Below are 21,653 nucleotides of genomic sequence, written 5' to 3' on the forward strand. Positions count from 1 at the left end.
GTCGAAAAGGAAGATGATTTAATCTCCTAAATGGTCTTACAATTCCACTTTTGCTTCCCCAACCCCAAGATGATTTCCACACAGCAGCCAAAATGATGCTCACAAACTTGAGTCAGAACAGGTCTCTTCTCAAAATCCTCTATTGGCTTTGTATCTTATTCAACGTAAAATCTGAAGTTCTTGCTACGGCCCATAAGGTCATACAGTGGTGTCCACTACCTTTCAACCTCAAGCTGTCCCACTTTCCCTCCTTATTGTCCTCCAACCACAAGGACCTCCTAGCTGTTCTCAAAAAGGTGAAAGCACACTCAGGAATCTTGCACTTAAAGCCCTGCCTGCTATAACCTTTACCCCTACTTCCTTCAGCTCTCAGGTTCAGTCTTCCCTGTCAATGTTTCTAACCCTTCATCCAACTGTATTCTCCCTTCCCCGTAGCTCATATCACCTGATATATTCTACAGCCATCTGGTTATGGCTTGTCTTACCTGTTTAGAATATAAGCTCTGTGACAGTAAGAACTTTGTTTTATTTACAAAGTAGGAATTTAATAGCTACCTGTTGAATTAATTTTGAAGGATGATAATTATTAACTACATAAAAACCATGCTCATGAATAAGCTTGAATGAGTACAGGAGAAATGAATAGTTTGATCTGTGAACATTTTAAGTGCTGATCATATTGCTAAAAAGTAAAGTGGGAGCCGGCGCCACGGCTCACTAGGCTAATCCTCCGCCTTGCGGCGCCGGCACACGGGGTTCTAGTCCCGGTCGGGGTGCCGGATTCTTTCCCGGTTGCCCCTCTTCCAGGCCACCTCTCTGCAATGGCCCAGGTGTGCAGTGGAGGATGGCCCAAGTGCTTGGGCCCTACACCCCATGGGAGACCAGGAAAAGCGCCTGGCTCCTGGCTCCTGCCATCGGATCAGCGCGGTGCGCCGGCCGCGGCAGCCATTGGAGGGTGAACCAACGGCAAAGGAAGACCTTTCTGTCTCTCTCTCTCACTGTCCACTCTGCCTGTGGAAAAAAAAAAAAAAAAGTAAAGTGGGGACCAGCGCTGTGGCAGTGGGTAAAGCCACCACCTGCCGGTGCTGGCATCCCATATGGGCACCAGTATGAATCCTGGCTGCTACACTTCCGATCCAGCTCTCTGCTAAGGTCTGGGAAAAAGCAGTAGAAGATGGCCCAAGTCCTTGGGTTCTTGCACCTGAGTGGGAGACCCGGAAGAAACTCCTGGCTCCTGGCTTCATATCGGCGCAGCTCTGGCCGTTGGGGCCATTTGTGCAGTGGACCAGTGGATGGAAGACCTTTCTCTCTGCTTCTCTGTTAACACTCTTTCAAATAAATAAATCAATCTTTTTAAAAAATTAGATAATAATGCAAACAATACAAATCAGGGTCTCTTATAATGATTTTTAAGGTGTCAAAGTGTCTAGAAGGGGCCAGCACTGTGGCACAGTGGGTTAACGCCCTGGCCTGAAGCGCCGGCATCCCATGTGTGCACCAGTTCGAGTCCCGGCTGCTCCTCTTCCGATCTAGCTCTCTGCTATGGCCTAGGAAAGCAGTAGAAGATGGTCCAAGTCCTTGGGCCCCTGCACCCACGTGGGAGACCTGGAAGAAGCTCCTGGCTCCTGGCTTCGGATTAGCGCAGCTCCAGCCTTTGCGGCCATCTGGGGAGTGAACCAGCAGATGGAAGACCTTTTTCTCTCTCTCTACCTCTCTCTGTAACTCTGTCTTTCCAATAAAATAAAATAAATCTTTTTTAAAAAGTGTCTAGAATAATTCTATACTTTAGAAGCAGTCAGCATATTAATTTAAAACTAACCAGTAATAGTTACAAATGTGGACTAACTTTTCCCCATAAAATTTTAACAGTAATCAGTCTTATATCTTGTTGCCAGAGACCCAACGTCTGGAATGCAAGTGTACACACCATCATTCCTGAGGCCACACAAAGAGGCAACAAGGCTTCTGAACATTTTTGATACGAAATTGAATACTACTCAAGGATTCCAAGATAGGTGTCAATGGTTGGTTTCAGAGGGCCCCTGAGACTGAACGCAGTTTTTTTTTTTTTTTTTTTTTTTTTTTTTTTTTTTTGACAGGCAGAGTGGACAGTGAGAGAGAGAGACAGAGAGAGAAAGGTCTTCCTTTTGCCGTTGGTTCACCCTCCAATGGCCGCCGCTGCAGCCGGCGCACCGCGCTGATCCTGGCAGGAGCCAGGAGCCAGGTGCTTTTCCTGGTCTCCCATGGGGTGCAGGGCCCAAGCACCTGGGCCATCCTCCACTGCACTCCCTGGCCATAGCAGAGAGCTGGCCTGGAAGAGGGGCAACCGGGACAGAATCCGGCGCCCCAACCGGGACTAGAACCCGGTGTGCCGGCGCCGCAAGGTGGAGGATTAGCCTATTGAGCCACGGCGCCGGCCTTGAACGCAGTTTTATGCGTAATGTCTGTTACTTTTTTTCTCGGGACAGTGTCCACATATTTCATTATATTCTGGAAGGTGTCAGCAGCCTAGAAAAGGTTAAAAATTATTTCATTTATTCCATGTCAAATATAAAATCCTAACATAAGGTACCTCAAAAATGACAGAAGATAAATAATAGCTAGACACATCTTTGTAATCATTCAGTTCATTCAATGAATAGCGAACATGTGTGACTCTCAACACCTAAGCATATTTAAAGAAGGCAATTCAAAATACCAAGGAATCAACAGAAGATTCACTGAAACACCACATTAAAAAATAATATCAGAAAGAATTTCAGAAAAAAAGCACTACAGGAAAGCATAATAAAGACAGAGGAGGAGTCTGGGGCCTAATTCAGGGCTTATTGTGTCAAAGTATCACATAAATCAACTACATCAAAAGAAAAGCAACACTACACACCGGCATGCCCACCCCCACACATTCAGACAGGAAACCCAAAGAAAGTTTCCAAATCCTGTTTCCAACAGCATCTTTTCTGAGACTGCCCTTCGGCATGTTTTTGAAGGTAGGAGTCCTTCAAAAAAGTTAAGTGCAAGCGCTGATACTTCATTCTTACTGTAAAAAACCAAACCCACACAGAATCACCATCTGTCACCCCCAAATCGGAAAACAGTGGCTACCTGTGGCCCATGAACCTACTGCCTTGTTGGTGCACTTTATTTCTTACACCCTCCTCCTTTCAAAGCAGTACCAAAACGATTTTCCCTCCCCAAAAGGAATACATCACTCCTAAGCACAGTTCTTTTTTCAAGAGGTCAAAGGTCTCCTGCACCCTGGATTTTAGCCCGGTGATGATATCCTCCTATTCTAGGGGGGCGGGGGTGGGGTACACTGTGTCCTCTTCTCCTAGCAGTACAGAAGTGGGTTTCACAATTCAGCTGAAGACACCGTCCTAACTTCCTGAGTGAGGGGGCAAGTAACAGTGCTACCAACCCGACACTCCTGCAGAGCCTCCTCGGAAGGGAGGCGACAACCACACCGCGACCTCCCCACTAACGACATCGGGGCCAGAAGCCGAGACCCAGGCGAAGCCAAGGCTGACAAGAAGAACACATGGCACGCTACAGGAGACAGGGGTGAAAGAGGGCGGGAAAGGGGCTGGGAGGCGCCCTGGGACGTAGAAACGTCAGCCCCATCCACTTGGGGTGGTGGTGAGGGGAGATCGAGGAAGGAAAGGCAGTCCCTGAACCCCTGACAAGTGGACAGGAGCGGGGCAGAACGCCCGTAAGTCTCCGGCAGGGGACGGACGACAGAAAATGTGCCCGAGCCTCCAAGTGCCTCCTCGCGTGCGCCTCCGAGGGGAGCCGGGTCTGCAAGGAAGCCCTAACCCTAGTCAGAGAACATGCAAGAGAAGGAAGAAGGCAGCGAAGTGCAATCTTCCGCACCTCTCAGCAGCGAGGGGCGAGGACACCATGTCCGGGGAGACGCGCGAGGGAAATGGGTTTGTGCCATGACACCTCGGGGAGTTGGAGGGTGGGGGACACAATGTCCTCTTTCTCTCCCACACCCGGCCCGGGCCCCTCCCGTCCGTCTCCCGCAGGCCCAGCCACAGTCGACCGGCTCGGTCCGCGGGCGTGGTTGGCTCTGGCCCTGGCGGCGGCGGCCGGGCCTCCCGAGCTCCGGCCCCTCCCGCCGGCCAGGCCCCCGGGCCGCCGCCCCGGACACGGAGCGAACGCTGAGCAGGAAGGGGGAGCCAGGGACTGACCGGCGACATGAGCCGCCCCTGCCCCGGCCCGGCCGACCCGCGCCCCCTGCTCCCTCAAGGGCTCGCTGGGGCTCCCCGCCCCTCACTCACCCCCCCGGTCCGGCGCCTCCTCCACCTCCTCCTCCTCCTCCTCCCTCCTCTCGGCCGTGGCTCCGGCTCTGCGCGGCGACGGCGGCGGCGGCCTCGGGAGCGGCGGCGGCGGCGCCTCCAGAACGCGCACGCACGCAGGACGCATGTCCCGCCCCCTTAGTTCCGCCCCGCCTCTCCGGGTCGGCGTCGGCCAGGCTTTGGTCCCGCCTTCCCTGGTGGGAGGGGGGAAATCCGGAGTCCGCTTAAAGGAGCCGCTGCTCAGGAAAGGGTAGGGAGAGCGGACGACTGCTGGGAAAGCGCGCGGAGTTTCACATTTGCAGAGGAGCCGGATATGAAATGAGGACGGCTGTAAAGGTTCAGGAGGAACAGAAATTGGAGAGAACGCAACCATGCCACAAGTACTAACTGAGCAGCAGTTAGATGCCGGGCAGTGCCCTAGGCGGAGCGGATAAAGCAAAGGCTGGCTTGGAGCTTGCCGTCTAGTGGATTGGGAGAGGGAGACAGAAGACACAGCAGTGACCGCAACTGCAGGCAGTCTTAAGTGGTGTGGGGCAAGTGGAGCAGCGGGTAGGGTGGATGTTGGGTCAGATACTGCCTCTCTTGGGAGACCTCTGAGCACATACAGACTTGATGGAATGAACCCTGCAAACCTGAGTTGGGGGATGGCCGGGGGTGGAGCACCTGGGGCTTAAATAAGGCAATCAGCCACACTTGCAGAGGTAGGATGTGCCTGCCCTGTGGGCAGGAGCAGTTAGAAGCCAGCAGCGAGGCTCAGTGCAGTGGGCAAGGGGCCAGACCCTGCGGGGCAACGGGAAGCCATGGAGGAGGGTGAGCTACGGTTCGGATTTTTAAAAGTTAATCTTGCTGATGTGTGTAAAGCACACAACAGAGAACACGAAAGTCTGCAGGAGGCTACCGAGGAAGTGAGGTGGTTGGTGGTAGCTTGCCCTAGGATGGCCTTAGTGGGTGTGGTGAGAACAGCGCTATTTATTTTTTAAAATAATTTTGTGTTTTTAAAAATGTGCTAGTTGCTTATTTTATTTGAAAGGCAGAATGAAAGAGACAGAGAGAGATCTTCCACCCACTGATTTACTCCCCAAATGCCTGCAACAGATTCTCCTGAGCCAGGCCTCCAAGTTAGGAGTCTGGAGCTCAATTTAGGTCACCCACATGAGTGACAGGGACTCGAGCACTTGAGCCATCGCCTGCTTCTGCAGGATGTGCATTAGAGGAAGCTGGAGTTGGGACTGGCGCTGAGACTTGAACCCAGGCTCTCCTCCCAATATGGGATGCAGGTGTCCCAAAGTGTCATGAGAAACGCCCACCCAAATCTTACTTAGGCACACACTTTCACGGGCATTGACTTGGACTTGGGGGACAGTGTGTGAGGAAGCAAAACGATCGTGGATGGTTCTTAGGTTTAGGGCCTGGTGGCTGGTAATCCTGGAGCCGTTTAATGAGATGGGGAAGGCACAAAGGGGAGAAAGTTAGGGGTGGGAGAAATCTAGATACCTGCTTTGCAGGTGTTCTGCTTAAGGTTCAAGTGGAGATTTTGGGTAAACACTTGGATAGGGGAGTCTGCATATAAGCATTTGGGATTCATCAGTACATAGATGCCTTTATAACCTTCTGTCTACTTAGAGTCACTAGAGGAGGGGGAGGTGGTAGAGGAGAGGACCGAGTGTCACTCCTGAGCAGAAGGGAGGGAGCCCCCAGTAAAGCAGGCAGGTGGAAGATAAGAGAATTGTTTCAGGCAGAAGGGAGTGATGAATCGTATCAGATAACTGTCAAAATAAGTAAGATGAAGACTGAGAACTTAAACACTGATGTTGGCCTGATGAAGCTTGCTGATGACCTTGACGAGAACAGCTTCAGAGGAGTCACAGTGGAAAAAGTCTGCTGAGAGTGTGTGGGGAGGATGGGAGGCGAGGAAGAGAAAGCGCTTTAAGGAGCTTTGCTTGGGGCCTAGGGAGGGCATTTTAAGGTGAGAGATGCCTTGGCTGGAGCGATCCTTGAGGGAGAGGTGAAGCTAATGATGCAAAAGACAAGAGGAGACAACTGGGGAAAGACTGGCTTGAAGTGGCTGAGAAGCAATGGGCCCCAGCCTAGGAATGAAGGGGCATTAAGAGAGAGGCAAGGCCATGCATTCGCAGACTCCCCTGGGAGAGGAGGCAGAGTGTCTGGGTGCATGTGCAGGTGAGCAGGCAGGACATCTGGCAACGGCAAGCTCGGGCCACTGCAGGATGGAGCAGACAGGTGAGAGCTCAGCTCACTGCCTGGTGGGGCCACATCAACCTGGAGGAAGGCGAACTTGTCTAATTGCTCCACCCAGAGGGGTGAGGCTTTTAGTAGCCACACACACACAACAATGCACACGCACACTAGGTGTATGCACCTCCTCCCCAGTTTGCACTGAGTGCTGCAAGTGCTGGCTGCCCAGCTGGGATTGAAGAGGTAAGAGCTAGTCAGTATGTTTTCCTTTGCTCTGTGCAATGAAAAGTGGGCAGGGGCTGTTGGCTATGTAAGCAGATAGAAGGAGGTGGGAATCAACCCCCTTGCAGTGTAGGCGAGTGGCCCGAGGAGCATGGACAGCACTGAGGGCCCTCTTGAGCTGGTGGCTGCACGTTTCAAGTGAGCCCACTCAGGTTGTGGGATGCATTCGGCAGCCATACTGCCCTGCTGGGGCTGGAGGAGACCTGGACTTGAACGGGGCTGTGTTTTGCAAGTGAAACTCCAGGAAAGTGAGAGAAGGGTACTGCCAGGGAGTGATTACACTAGTGGGCCTTGGGATTTGATCCGGGAGGGAAGAAAGCACAAGTTTAAACAGTGGTGGTCCCTGTGAGAAGGAGGAGTTCAAGAGGAAGCAGTAAAGGAAGTCAGGGCGTGGGGACTTTCCAAGGATCAAACCGGAGGCACTGAGGGCACAGGAAGTGCAAGCGATCTGTGAGAGTAAAGAGCTCAGGCCACAAGGCGACACCTCGGAGCTAGGCAGGCGGCCTAGCCCACGCGCACCTGTGCTTGCCTCGGTTTGGGGGGGGGGTGCATTGGCCAGGGAAAGGCTGAGGGGCTGAGGTGCCCAGACTGGGGGCAACAGCCCAGGAGGGGGTAAGCCAACTAGAAATTGGCTCCCTCCCCCACTTTAAGATACCCCGTGGGGCACTTGGCCTTCCCCACCCTCTCTTTTCACCATGACCTTGGCGCAGTTGTGTAGACCCTCCTGTCTCCTGGTGTCTGACAGAAACTAAACATCTGTCTCCCTAAACCCAGCTCCTCCTCCTCCCGGAGTCCCCTTTTCTGCTCACAGTGCTACTGTTCCAGACCTCCTTACCCTTAAGCACAGCTGGTCCCCAAAACGTAGCAATCTGCTCGGTCTGGTAGAAGATTCTACCCAGCTGCACATGTTTTTTTTCTGCGTAGTCCACTACAGCAGTCCCTCATCAGCTTGAAATGAGCCTGATGTGGCCAGGGAACTGAATTTTACACCTTGCTTAATTTTGGTTAAGTTTAGATGTAAATTGCTGCCTGTAGCTAGAGGCTACTCTATGAGTGTCCTTCATAAAGATAATTTTATTTTGGTGCAAAGCAATATTTTTTATATTTATTTATTTGGAAGACAGAGTTACGGAGAGAAGGAGAGGCTGAGAGGGAGCGAGGGATCTTCCATCTGCTGGTTCACTCCCCACATGGCTGCAGCGGTCAGGGCTGGGCCAGGCTGAAGCCACATGGATGGGAGAGACCCAAGTACTTGGGCCATCATCCATTGCCTCCCCACGTGCATTAATAGGAAGCTAGATAAGAAGTGGAACAGCTGGGAATCAAACTGGTGCTCATATGGAATGCCAGCATCTTAGGCAGCAGCTCAACGTGCTGTGCTACAGCATGGGCCCTGCAAAACACTTTTGAAATCCGTACCTTGGGGCCGGCACTGTGGCATAGCGGGTAGAGCTGCCGCCTGCAGTGCTGGCGTCCCGTATGGGTACTAGTTCAAGTCCTGGCTGCTGCACTTCTGATCCAGCTCTCTTCTGTGGCCTGAGAAAGCCGTAGAAGATGGTCCAAGTCCTTGGGCCCCTACACCTGCACGGGAGACCTGGAAGAAGCTCCTGGCTCCTGGCTTTGGATTGGTACAGCTCCGACCATTGCGGTCAAGTGGGGGAGTGAACCAGGAGATGGAAGACCTCTCTGCCTCTCCTTTTCTCTGTGTGTAACTCTTTCAAATAAATAAATAAATCTTTGGGAAAAAATTGTGTGCCTACCTATAAGGGGTCTTCAAAAATTCATGGAAAATATGTACTTGAAAAAACTATGCTTGGGGGCCGGCGATGTGACGTAGCAAGTAAAGCTGCCGCCTGCAGTGCCAGCACCCCGTATGGGCACAGGTTCGAGTCCTGGCTGTTCCACTTCTGATCCAGCTTTCTGCTATGGCCTGGGAAAGCAGTAGAAGATGGCCCAAGTCCTTGAGTCCCTGCACCCATGTGGGAGACCCAGAAGAAGCTCCTGGCTCCTGGCTTTGGATGGGTCCAGCTCCTGCCATTGCAGCCAATTGGGGAGTGAACTAGCAGATGGAAGACTCTCTCTCTCTCTCTGCCTCTCCTTCTCTCTGTGAAACTCTGACTTCAAATAAAAATAAATCAATTGTCGCTCCCCCTCTTCATGGAGGAACGACACTAAACCCTGCCTAGGCTTCATATCCGAGTCACAGCACCATTATGTCGCTCCCCGTCTTCGTGGAGGAACGACACAGGACCCTTCGCTGTTCTTTTGTCTGCTCGGCCCTTCTCGGGTTTGCTGCTGGTTCTTCCTGGGTTGGCTACCGACCCTTCCACCTCCGTGGAAGGGCGGTTCCCCCTAGCCACTTTCCCCACTTCCGCGGGGGAGCGGCACACCGCCGGCCGGCTCTCTCGGGGGCTGCACAGGTGTTCCTTCAGATAGATGTTCCTGGTGCATGTTGTCTCTCTTCTCCTTTATAGTCCTCTTCCACCAATCCCAACTCTGCTACCCACACGCCGAGTACGCTGCTCTCCTCCAATCAGGAGCAGGTCCTACAGTTTATTGGTTGAACTGGAGGCAGCTGTGTAGAAGCTGTTTCCTCCTCTCCCAGCACCATATTGTGGGAGAGCAGATGCATAGAATAAGTCTTAATTCCAGTAACTTAGTCTAGTCCGAGTTGCTCCCAGTTGCTCCCCACAATCAATCTTTAAAAAAAATAAAAAACTACGCATGGATTTCAAAAGTTTTTGGACCAAAACAAACTTATCTTTCAAATCTTTTTTTTTTTTTTTGCGGAACTTTCTGAAGTACTCTCATATTGGATAGCACAAGTACAGACGTATAGGTACTTCCCACACAATAGATCTTCAATCTGCCCCTCCTCCTCCCCTCTTTCTCTTTTAAAATTTATTTGAAAGGTAGAGTTACAGAGAGAAGGGGAGAGGCAGAGAGCAAGAGATCTTCCATCTGCTGGTTCACTCCCCTAAATGACCGCAGTTGCCAGGGTTGGGCCACTCTGAAGCCAAGATCCAGAGCTTCTTCCAGGTCTTCCACATGGGTGGCAGGGTCCCAAGGACTTGGGCCATCTTTTGCTTCCTTCCCAGGCACATTAGCAGGGAGTTGGATTGAACAGGTGCGCATACGGCATGCACTGCTTAACCGGCTTTGCGAGAACTCTGGGCCCCTGTTCCCCTCTTCTCTTATCTCCATTGCACTACCCTAGATCAGGAATTGATTACCTCCAGTCTAGATTTTTACTGTTCTTTCCTATTTGGTCTCATCCTTAGTTCTTTCCCCTCGTTCCTTCTTGTTTTATTGTCACAAACATCTTCCCAAAGCAGTGGCCAGATCATGAGTGGTTCCACTATTGAGGAACTACTCAATCTGACATTGGCCAAGTTTTGTATCTCCAGCTCCCGTTTCTAGCCTTAGCTCTCACTACACCCTTACATATATAGCAACCACTGGCTATAATTCCTACCACCTTTCTACAAAAGAACCAGCTCATTCAGCCATCCTCCTGCCTGTGGCAAATGCCTCCCATCCCACTACGAGCCCCGACATCTGTTGAAATCCTTGAAGACCTGTCTCATATTGCAGCTCCTACCTAGAGCCTTTCCTGATTTTTCCATACCACTGAAGTCCCGCCATGCCTGTGTGTGCCTCCCCCATGGCACTGATATGCTGGCTTGCAGTATATTTTGTGTATTCATTTTATTCCCATTACTAGGCATTTCTGCTTGCAGATCACTGTGTTTTCATTATGTTAGTGCCCCGTGCAGCATCTATCTTGCACCTCATAAAAATAGCCACTGGATGAGCTGTACACCTTTATGATGTCTGAAAATCATTCATGCCCCTACCTCTAATAGTGACATCGCTCATCTTCAAAGAGGATGCCTTTGCACCCTGGAAGAGGCATACCTAAAGTCAAGCTTTTGAAGAGAAATAGGCTAATTACATTTCTTTTCATGTTATTGTTGACTGAGAATTCCTTCCAAATGCTTCCCCTCCTTAGGGGACTTTTACAGCTCAGCTATAGCTTGTTACCCTAGATAGCATGGGGGGGGGGACCAGAACTGGCAGGACCAGCATACTACTTCTAGGATCAATGCACGAAAAAGGCCTTTTAAAAGGCAGATTGTGACACCAATCAATAAAATAGGCTTCTATCTAATAAATGTTTAGAAAGTGTATTTTTAGAGCTTGAACTCTTGCAAACCTATGATCCAAGAATAGGATTACAGATACCGTGCCCTAGAATAACTCCATGTATTTTTCCTGGAAGTACACTGAATTTGAAGCAGTTGATGAACAGGTATGTAGTATTTTAAGCAGTTAGTGTACCTTGCACATAGGACCTTATGAACATTTATTCAACCAACCCTAACGGAGGCTTGCTACTTTCCAAGTACTTAAGCTTGTCACTAAGGACACAGAGACAGAAAAGCTGTGGTCTTCCTTCACTCTCAGGAAGCACACATGGTGAAAGTATGACTTGGCATTGGTATGCCATTCTGTGCCTTTCAGCGTGATTCCATGATATCTAATCCTAACGACACACCACTAAAGTTGGTATGAATGGCCTCATTTTGCAGAGTGGAAAACTTGCTCAGAGGGATCGAATGAATTGCACAGAAGCATAGAGCTATGAATTGGCAAGGCCTCAGACTGGTACCCAGATTCCGGGGTCTCAAAATGGATTTGGTTGGATTAGAATGTAGCTTTTCTGAGAAAAGAGATTTGGCCCATCTTGTTCATTATTGTATTCTGAGGACCTAGAAAATTACCAGGAATGTAGTAGGTTTTTAATAAACATGTCAGCATTAGTCAGCAGTGTGTGTGTGTGTGTGTGTGTGTCTGACAGACAGGAAAAGATAGAGAAGGAAAAGAGAGAGAGAGAAAAAAAAAAAAAAAACAGGGAAGAGAATATAAACCAGCCATCTAATTCATTAGTCATTTATGTATTTTAATTAATTGTGTGCTAAGCTGATCTTATCTATATTAGTGCTACTCAAAATGTGTTCCACAGACTGGTGCTCATCCACAAGTTGTTTATTACCAGTTGACCTTGAGATAAGTACAGAGAATGAGAATAAGCATTTCGACTCTCCTTTGGCAACTTGCCATGGCTGTGATAGCTGAGGAAGTGATTAGTGAACTTGTCTGGTTGAACCAGGCCATAGACCAGCTGAGGTGCTGTCCAGCCTGGGCGGTGAGTCACACGGGGATAAGCTGTCTACTAATCTTGCAGCACCTAATTTAATCGTACCATTTAGGCTGTCTACCACCCACCTTCTCCTCCTCCTGGACATTCTTTACTACTTAACATAGAGAACAAGCACTTTTGCCTTGGAAGCAAGAGTCAGTAACAGATTTGAAAATTTTAAAAATAACTTCTTTACCACAGAGGTTCTATCTCCAGCTCCTATGATGTAGAAGCATTGCTGTGCAGTAATTAAGTGTGTGGTCTATGCAGGGAGACTCTAGAGGGTTAAGTGCAAGTTTCTGCTACTTATCAACTGTGCAACTTTGGGCAGCTTCAGTTTCTTTATCTGTAATATGGTCCTAAAAATGTGCCGCATTTCATAGGGCTTTAGTAAAAATGAATAATGTATGTAAAGTGCTTTTCCTAGATTTTGGCACATAATGACAAAACCCCGGGTTCTAGTCCTGGTTGGGGTGCTGGATTCTGTCCCGGTTGCTCCTCTTCCAGTCCAGTTCTCTGCTGTGGCCAGGGAGTGCAGTGGAGAATGGCCCAAGTGCTTGGGCCCTGCACCCGCATGGGAAACCAGGAGGAAGCACCTGGCTCCGGGCTTTGGATCAGCGCAGTGGGCCGGCTGTAGCGGCCATTTGAGGGGTGAACCAATGGAAAAGGAAGACCTTTCTCTCTGTCTCTCTCTCTGACTAACTCTGCCTGTCAAAAAAAATATTGTAACTAACATTATATTTCATTCTGCATACATGACAATTCATGCTATTAACAATATTTTAAATATTGACATAGAGGTAATTCTACAAATATCCAGGCTCGTAAATAGACAGTCACTTTTCAGTTACCCACTAACAAAGATGAGCTCCTTCCAAAGTCCTTGGCATTTGTTTTGTAATGTGTTGTGTGATCCGAGGGACAATGCATGGCTTCCAGGTGGTCATTAAAAGCAGGTTCCACTTCTTCAGCTCAGTTGTCTAGGTGGTCAAAGAAGGCAGCTAGCAGGTGCACGTTTGCACTGCAGACAATGACATCAGAATGAAGAGTACACACAGATAATCTAGAGTGGCTTGTTTGGTGATTAGCCATTGCCTACTTACATGTTTCACACAGCAGACCTGATATGAGGGTCCATTTCTGCCACACTCCAGCCAGCTCATTCTTTGCCATCACCTTCTGTGACCCTTGTCACGAGGAAGGAAGCAGCTCCTCAGCCATGCAAGCTCTCCAGCTCCTAGAAAGAGTCAAGGATTCCTGCAGCAATGTTGGATAATGTTGAGTGTCAGGCAGACCACAGCGGACCACTGAGGAGAGCCCAGGGTAGGCAGGAGGCCTGAAGGTGCTGACAGGCAGCGAACCTGGAAGGAAAGAGCTTGCACTCAGCTGTGCTACCAGGGAGAAGACTGTCGTCAGACGCCCAGCCCTCAGTAAGTGGAAGGAAAAGGCATCCATGAGGGTTTGCCTTGCTTTGTGGAAGCCAAGTAACATTATTTACTCAGTTAGGAACTCAAGCCCTATAACGTACACATTAAGCAACCCCACTACCTTAATCTATAGCAGGCCTCTGCAGTTAGGATTGTGAGATTTGGATGCTTGGTGCAATTTGAATTTCAGATAAACAACAAATGCCTTTTCAGTATAAATATGTCCCATGTAATAGTTAGGATTTGTTTATCTGAGATTCAGATGTAACTGGGCGTCCTGTATTTTATGCAACAGTGCTTCGGGGGGCCAAACAAGTAGGCTCTGGAGTCACGCTCTGTGAGTCATTTCGGATCCTGTACCAGGCCCAGTGTCCCTGTGTGTAAAGTTAGGATAACATTTACCTCGCAAACTCGTGTGAAGATTAAATAATACATGTGAAAATGATCAAAAAGACATGTAAAATTTTAGAATGGTAACTGACGCAGATAGGAAAGATGTTTATTTACAAACCTAATTACTTTTTAAAAATTGACATTATGATTCTGTTAAAAATATAGTTTTTTTCTTATGTCCATGATATTGTGCTTTCAATTGTGTTTCCAATAAACTAAACTGACCACAACTTTCAGACTTTCTATCCATGGAACAGGAATATACACAGCTACCGTCTTAGAGTGGCATCAGGCTTCTTACTCCTTGCCTTGATGATTAAGAGTTAAACCCAATTTGAAGATGTCCTAAGCCTTAAAGTTTCAGAGAGAAATTTGGGTAAACGTTTACAAAACATCCCTTGAGTGTTTACTGGATGGAAGACAAAAGCCAAAGATGGTTCTAGAGTTGGGTTTTGTTAACAAGAAGTTTTATTCTTTACAATGGTATTTGTTGTGACAGGATTGCTGTACTCTGTAGATGATAGAATTCAGGTTCTCTTTTTAAAAAAAAAAAAAGATTTATTTTATTTATCTGAAAGACAGAGTTACAGAAGGTGGGGGGAGGAGAGACAGAAAGAGAAAGATCTTCCATCCACTGGTTCACTCCCCAAATGGCTGCAATGGTCGGGACTGGGCCACGCTGAAGCCAGGAGCTGGGAGCTTCTTCTGGGTCTCTCATGTGGGCGGCAGGGCCCAAGCACTTGGGCCATCTTCTGCTACTCTCCCAGACACCCTAGCAGGGAGCTGGATTGGAAGTGGAGCAGGCAGGGCACAAATTCCCTTAAGGAATACTGGTGTCTTCGCAGGCAGCGTTTTTACCAGCTATACCCCCATGCCAGCCCCTGCTTCTTCATTTATTAGATGAGAATACTAATACCTGCTTTAAAGAGAAAGAGTGGAGTTTAAAAAAAAAAAAAACAACAAAGAATATGAAGAAAGAAATTTGAGACAGTACAAGGGACAATAATTATAGTATTGGGTACCAAGTCAGCACTCCGTACATGCTTGTTAATATGAATCTGCTTATTCCCCTCAGGGAAGACCGAATGCCAGAGCAGCCTTAGAGGAAGAGGAAAGCCTGGGTTTGTGCCACTTTATATGGCTGAGCAAAAGCCCTTAACTCTGTCCACGTCTGCTTCTGCCTGAGAACTAGTAATTTCAAACAATGAGACATCCTAAGTGAAATGCAAGGAACAGCTCTATCCTCCTGACCTTCAGTGACTCGTATGCCTGTGTGTGTGTGTGTGTGTGTGTGTGTGTGTGTGTGTCCAAAGGTGGGCTGAGGGGTGGGGAACAGTAGTGGGGTAGAGGAAAGACCAGGAAAGGAGCTGGAAATGTCCTTTTCCTTTCACTAATGAGTTAAGCCAGATACCAAATTTGTGTAGACAATGCTAGTTCAGGTCCAGAAAGTGGAAAGCATTCTCCCAGCAAATTTACAATATTAATTTTGAGCTGAAAGACCAAATCGCAAACTCAAACCAGATTCACAAATTATGACCTCAGTTTTTCCAGTTTCTGATGATTGGACTGGTTCTAGATTAACCAGAGGTAGAATGTGTTAAGGGGATGGCTAAGAGAGAAAAATAGAATTCATGAGAATACTCCAACTCGGAGAATGAAGTTTTCTGCAGTAGCATTTGCTGCTAATAACTGAGGCTCAAGCAAGGGAGTGTCATGTTTTTTAAAGAGGAGCAAGGGGTGAGTCCTAGGGTTTTGCCGAGAAGGTTCCCGAGGGACTCAGCTTTGGTTGGAAGGACATAAGGAGGGCCTAGTTTTTTGGGGGCAGTATAGGGATGGTGAGGTTAACCAGAGGAATAGAGCTGGTGGTTGTAGAATGTGCTAGAAGACTATTTTGAAAGTCAATGAATTAACTTCATATATCGAGTATCAACCATGTGTGCAACAGCTTCATGTGTTCAAGGGTACCAGGACATATAAAGCAGAGCACTGGCTCCCTGTATGTTCAGTTTAGGGGAAAATAACCAGAGGTTTAAGAAACCTTGCATGGCTAACATTTGAGTGAAAACAAAACAAAAAAAATAAAATAAATAAAAAGGGCTGAATTCTAAAACAGAAGAGAAATAGAATTTGCTACCAAACAGGAGGGGTCATGCCCCCCCATCATGATAATTAATGAAGTGTCAGGTATGCAGGGGGTGTGATGAAAGACCCCTCTTGGGCTTTGAACTTGGCAAAGGGCAGAGGTGAAGCATTTCTCAAGGGCTTCCCTTGCCTTCTGCACTGGGGGTGCATGGGTGTGAAGGAAGAAAAGCCAGGGCAGGAGCCTCTCTCTCCACAGACATCTGAAAGGATGGTAATCCTGCTGGGAGCTGGAAGCCTTCTCACCGCCCCGCTCTTCACCCCCTGAGCGCTAATTGCCGAATTGGACAGATGATCCCCATTTCAGTCCAAGCAAGTATCTCACTGATGCTCATTTGCTGACTCTAATGAGTTCCAGAACCCATTTGTGATCTTATAATCAGCTCAGGTTTATCACCGAAAGAAAGCCTGCGAGTCCCGTGCGTGCGGGAGGAAGACAGCAGCGAGACATTGAAATGAAAATGAATTCAAATGAATTCTTGGGGGGCTCAGAAAGGCCTCACCACACTCTAACACCACTGAACACAAAAATAGTAGGTGTCGGACGTCCTGAGGAGCTGGCTCCAGGATAGTACCTGTCTCTCCGACTGTGGGGAGTGTCCTTTTGTTCGCTCTTTGAATTTCACAGCTTCCTCTACTCTGCCTAAAAAGGAAAACTCACTTCTTCGAGCTGTTACAATAAAACTATTGGCAGCCTGTAAAGTGAGAACAGAGCCTTGCCTTAATTTACTGCACCACGCAGATTTATTACACATCAGGGTAATAATAACAACACTGATTGCTGCCTGATAATCTCCCTCCTTGCTCCGGTAGGGGTGTGGCGGAGGGGGCTTGCAGGCTCCCACAGACTCCCTGTACAGTGCTGAGTGCTGCTGGGCACACTCTGGCTCAGAGCCAGGAGATGATGCTGTACTACTGGGCCCTGCCGTGCCGGGAAGGGACACAGAGCTGGTGAGGAGATGTGGTCTGAGAATAGAAAACCCTGGAAACCATTTGCCAGGCCTTTGAGACCAGTGCTCCCGCAGTGGCTCATTGCCAGGGGGATAAGCATGCCCCAGCAGCCTGCTTTCCAAAAAAATGTCCCCTGAAATAGGATGACGAGAACCCAGTTTTTGAGCCAGACAAGTGAGGGCGTCCTTTAGGGAATCTGGGACTCTGAAAGTTAAATATATTCAGGGAGAGTTTCTGTGGAACAACCCACCAAACCCAGAGTTGAAGGCAGTCACCCTGCAGACCCAGGGTCTCCCTGGGAGCCAGCCTGGCCCCTGGCCCGTGTCTCTGTCTTTCCATCGCGGCTTTTGAGTCCTGGGGAGCCTGGGATGCTGTCCCCAGGCACTCGGGCACTCAGCCTGTGCATGCTGATGGCCGTGACATCCTCACAGGACAGGGTGCATCAGGGGTGCTCTCCTACTGCTCAGCTCATCCTGGAAGCCTCTCATTAGAGTTTCTAATTTTCAAGATAATGGGAGCTTAATGGGGATTATTTTGATTTTCTCTTACCAGCCAGCACTTTTATATCCGAAGCCCTGCTGCCCCCAGCTGCACTGCCTGAACAAATTGCATCCTGAGCGAGAGAAAGCTGTGGCCCAGGGAATTGCTGATGTGACCTCAGAAAAGCACTGCTCTGATCCTCCTGCCCAGGTCCGTCCCTTAGGCCAAGATTTTAGCCTGTTTCTGGCTATTTTGGTGACCACTTTGGACCCTCTTTTCTTCCCTCCTCTCTTTCTAGAAAGAAACATTTTAAACAGATCCTCAGCGGACCAATCAGTGAGTGACAAGCATTTGAGGGACTCAGCCGACTGCTGCTCCTTCCGTGTCATGTGTCGTGAAAATGCGCAAGGGGACAGGCATTGGCTTAGCTGTGGAGAAACCAAGGAGGAGGCCCCCGACCCGTACCTGAGCCCCTGGGTTCAACACCTGGCTTCTGACTCTGGCTTCGTGGTGATGCGGACTCTGGAGAGCGGCAGCGAGGGCTCAGGTACTTGGGATTCTGCTACCCACGTGGGACATCCTAGCTCCTGGCTTCTGTCAGAGCCAGGGACCACAGAGGGCATTTGGAGACTGGGCCAGCAGTTGGGAGCTTGTGCATTCTTTCTGTCTCTGTCTTGCAAATAAAAAAAATTGTTTTTAAAAGATGTAGAAGGGGCCGGTGTTGTGGTGTAGCGTGTATAGCCACTGATGGCGACTTCAGCATCCCATAGCCCAGCTGCTCCACTTCTGATCCAGCTCCCTGCCAATGTGCCTGGGAAAGCAGCAGAAGATGGCCCGAGTGTTTGGACTCCTGCTACCCATGTGGGAGACCCAGAAGAAGCTTCTGGATTCTGGCTTCAGCCTGGCCCAGCCATGGCTTCTGCAGCCATTTGGGGAATAAACCAGCGGATAGAATCTCTCTCTCTCTCTCTCTCTCTCTCTCTCTCTCTCTCTCTGTAACTCTGCCTTTCAAATAAATAAGTCTTAAAAAAAAAAAGATGGAGAAGTCTGGAGCGGGTATTTGGTCTAGTGGTTAAGATACCAGTTAAGATACCAGTTAAGATGCCCACATCCTATACCATAGTACCTGGGTTCTAGTCCTGGCTCTGGCATCCTGATTCCAGCTTCCTGCTAATGCAGTCCCTGGTGGGCAGCAGGTGATGGCTCAAGTACTTGGGTCCAGTCCAGATGGGAGACCTAGACTGAGTTTCTGTCTCCTGGCTTTGGACTGGCTTAACTCCATATTGCATGCATTTTGGGAATAAATCAGCAGAATTCGGGAATAAGTCAGCTTTCTCTCTCTCTTTTCAAATAAAGAAAAATTAATAAACACTAAGATAATAATATTAATAAGGAGAAGTTAGTCTGCCCACAGTCATCTGACTGTACTTAAGGTAGAGATTTATTCTCCAAGCACAGCATAGCACCAAGACTGAAATCATTGGAAAATTGCTTATCATTAGACCCTCCGAGAAATAAAATGACCTCAATAAATATTTTTTGAGAACTTAGGCCCTGAGGATCCAAACAAATCAGCCCTATCCTCTGTAAAAGCTTTGTTTTTTATTCTCAATTTTTTTTTTTTTTTTACACTGGCAAGTGACAGTCCATGGGGTAAATTGCTCCTTAGGGATTTTTATCCTGCCAAAATGATTGGCAAACTACAAACATGGGAAAACCACCATTGTTAGCAGACCATCTATGCCCAACACCTCACAGGGGAAGCTGTTTCTGTCTCCCCTACCTTTGCTGGCTGTTATTAGAATTAAGCAGGCAAACCCGAAGTTTAGAGACCACCTTAGCCCTAGCTGGTCACTAATTACTGGCCACAAGAAAATGTGTCAATCATCTGAATTCAATGGAGAATTATTATTACTAAGTTGAACTTCCAGTGGTAGGTCTTCATCTCACGACTGACCCCAAAGCAGTATACAGCATGGCGCCCAGGGGGTGCTGAGTCACAGAAGTGGAAATAAACACAGTGCCAGGTGCCCTCAGGGTGCGTCAAAGCACATTGCTAGGGGCCGGTGCTGTGGCGTAGCGGGTGAAAACCGCCGTCTTCTACTGCTTTCCCAGGCCATAGCAGAGAGCTGGATTGGAAGTGGAGCAGCCAGGACTTGAACCAGCACCCACATGGGACGCCAGCACTGCAGGCAGCGGTTTTTATCCACTACGCCACAGCACCGGCCCCATAAATAAAATCTTTAAAAAAAAAAACAAACAAAGCATATTGCTGATCACCTGTTGTTGTTGTTTTTCCTAAGATTTATTTATTTGAAATGCAGAGTGACAGAGAAAGATCCTCCATCCACTGGTTCATTCCCCAAATGCCTACAGTAGCCAGGGCTGGGACAGGCTATAGCCAGAAACCAGGAACTCGATCCAGGTCTCCAACATGAGTGGCAGGAAACTAAGTAATTGGGCCATCATCTGCTGCCTCCCAGGCTCTTTAGCAGGAAGCTGGATCGGAGGCAGAGTAGCCAGGACTAGAACCAGACACTGATATGGGATGCAGGCATCCCAAGTGGCAGCCTAACTCACTGTGCCACAACGCCTGCCCCTGCTGATCACTTTTGATGGGGGACTGTGACTTTTCATTGTTTTCAGGATAAACATGAAAGAAAGGGATTTCATTCTCCAACCATATCGTGGGATAAAGGTGGTCGATAGGTTGGTACAAAAGGAAGAACAAGGAAGAGGACACCAAGCAAGGCAAATGAAAATACAAAATAGGAATTGGGTAAAAACGATAGCACTGTCAGCAATCAAAACCAAGACCACCGAGGTGGGGGTGGGGGTGGGGAAATATTTTTGTTAATTACTTGGATGATGATGATGAGTTTAATTGTTTTGTTTTAAGCCCAAGTGTGAACATCCTGCCATCGGGAATTCCATTTCAAGTAGCACTAGAGAGTGTTGACGCCTCCCTCTGGCCCCAAAGTACTTGAACATTGAGAAGGTGAGAAGGAGAGACAGGCTTGAGTCCTTCAAGAAACAGTTGGCCAACTTCAAAGCATGCCTGTGTCACCGCCAGCGCCCGGGGGGTGCGGACAGTGTGCAGAGACTTGGCCCACGAGCCCTGCTGATGTGGAGATAGGGCGGCTTCAGTGCAGAGCACTGCTCGGCTCCGTGCTGCCTTCCTCGGGCTGGAGGTGCTGACTTTGCGGATGGAGTCACCGCCGCAGCCACAAGGCCCCTTCTCGCTCACCCACTTCCTCCTGTTCACGCTGCTTCTCAGAAGAGCAGCCAAGGCTGACTCCAGCCCACTTTGCATCTCTTACAACGGAGGTTTGGGACAGCACATCACGAATGATCTTTGTAAGTGTGTTCCTCTCGTGCTCCTGGGGCTGTGCAGAGGAGCAAATAAATGTCTACGTGTCTTAAGTGATCTGAAACAACGCTCCTCGGAGCGTGCAGCAGGAGGCAAAGACAACCCTTGGGTTCAAGAGGGGCAGGATCTCACAGAGTTGCAGTCCAGCAAATTTTACTTGCATTTGTTAAAAAAGAGAAGGAAATAAAACAACAACAAAAAGCTAGTTACAACCCACCTTGTTGGCATGATAGGAAGAACAGACTAAAAGATATTCACTACTTTTAAAATTGTATTCATTTATTTATTTTTGTTTATGTGAAAGGCAGAGAGAGAGAGAGAGAGAGAGGGAGAGAGAGTGATCATCCTCTTTCACTCCCCAAATGCTGAAGCAAGAAGCCTGGAACTTCATATAGGAGTTCTGTATGGGTGGTAGGGACCCAAGTACTTGAGCCATCACCTGCTGCCTCTTAGAGTATGCATTAGCAGGAAGCAGGAATCTGCAGCCCAGAGTCAGGACTAGAACCCAGGTACTCCAATATGGAATGTGCACGTGCCTGGTGGTGCCTTAACTGCTGCACCAGCAACCGCCCCCGTTTACCTCTTTTTAAACTGCCGTCCTGAGCGTCTCAGCTGGGAGCAGTGGCTTTGTATTTCAGCACAGCTGTTGATGCCCAAATTGGAAGGAGAAAGGAAGAAAGTGTTTTGCAAAGGAAAAAAAAATTAAACAATTGTTACCTAATCCTTTCTACCTTGACAAAAATGAAAGGCTAACTTAGAAACTAAAGAAATATTCTGTTGAAACTTTACTGCACAACATGAACTCATTACAAGCTGCCTCAGCTCTCCGTCCTCTGGGAATCTTTCAACTCAGAGTACACAGTAAGTACTAATTACCTCTCACAGCTTTCTGAAGTTGGTCAAGTCAGTCACACTTA

At 48.5% G+C, this 21,653-nt stretch overlaps 1 protein-coding gene and 1 long non-coding RNA gene across 21 annotated transcripts in view; one reads left to right on the forward strand and one right to left on the reverse strand.

Annotated features, from left to right (window-relative positions):
• The window catches only part of RAP1A (RAP1A, member of RAS oncogene family), a 95,754-nt gene extending 91,379 nt beyond the window's left edge, over nucleotides 1-4,375 (reverse strand). For all 6 annotated transcript variants that reach the window (XM_002715775.6, XM_089300149.1, XM_017345982.4 and 3 more), the window contains exon 1: nucleotides 4,281-4,375. The gene's annotated coding sequence lies outside the window, so the exon portion shown is untranslated. The remainder of the gene's footprint in view (nucleotides 1-4,280) is intronic.
• A 37-nt stretch (nucleotides 4,376-4,412) lies between these two features.
• Nucleotides 4,413-21,653, forward strand: part of LOC108177689 (uncharacterized) — a 28,522-nt gene continuing 11,281 nt past the window's right edge. For 6 of the 15 annotated variants that reach the window (XR_016210783.1, XR_016210786.1, XR_016210785.1 and 3 more), the window contains exons 1-4: nucleotides 4,685-5,108; nucleotides 17,439-17,576; nucleotides 17,665-17,913; nucleotides 20,266-21,597. This is a non-coding gene — a long non-coding RNA (uncharacterized LOC108177689). The other 9 variants (XR_016210793.1, XR_016210791.1, XR_016210795.1 and 6 more) reach the window with 9 other exon arrangements.

Source organism: Oryctolagus cuniculus, chromosome 7 (assembly GCF_051225735.1).
Source record: "Oryctolagus cuniculus isolate XC-2025 breed Fujian yellow rabbit chromosome 7, ASM5122573v1, whole genome shotgun sequence".
Taxonomy (NCBI): Eukaryota; Metazoa; Chordata; class Mammalia; order Lagomorpha; family Leporidae; genus Oryctolagus; species Oryctolagus cuniculus.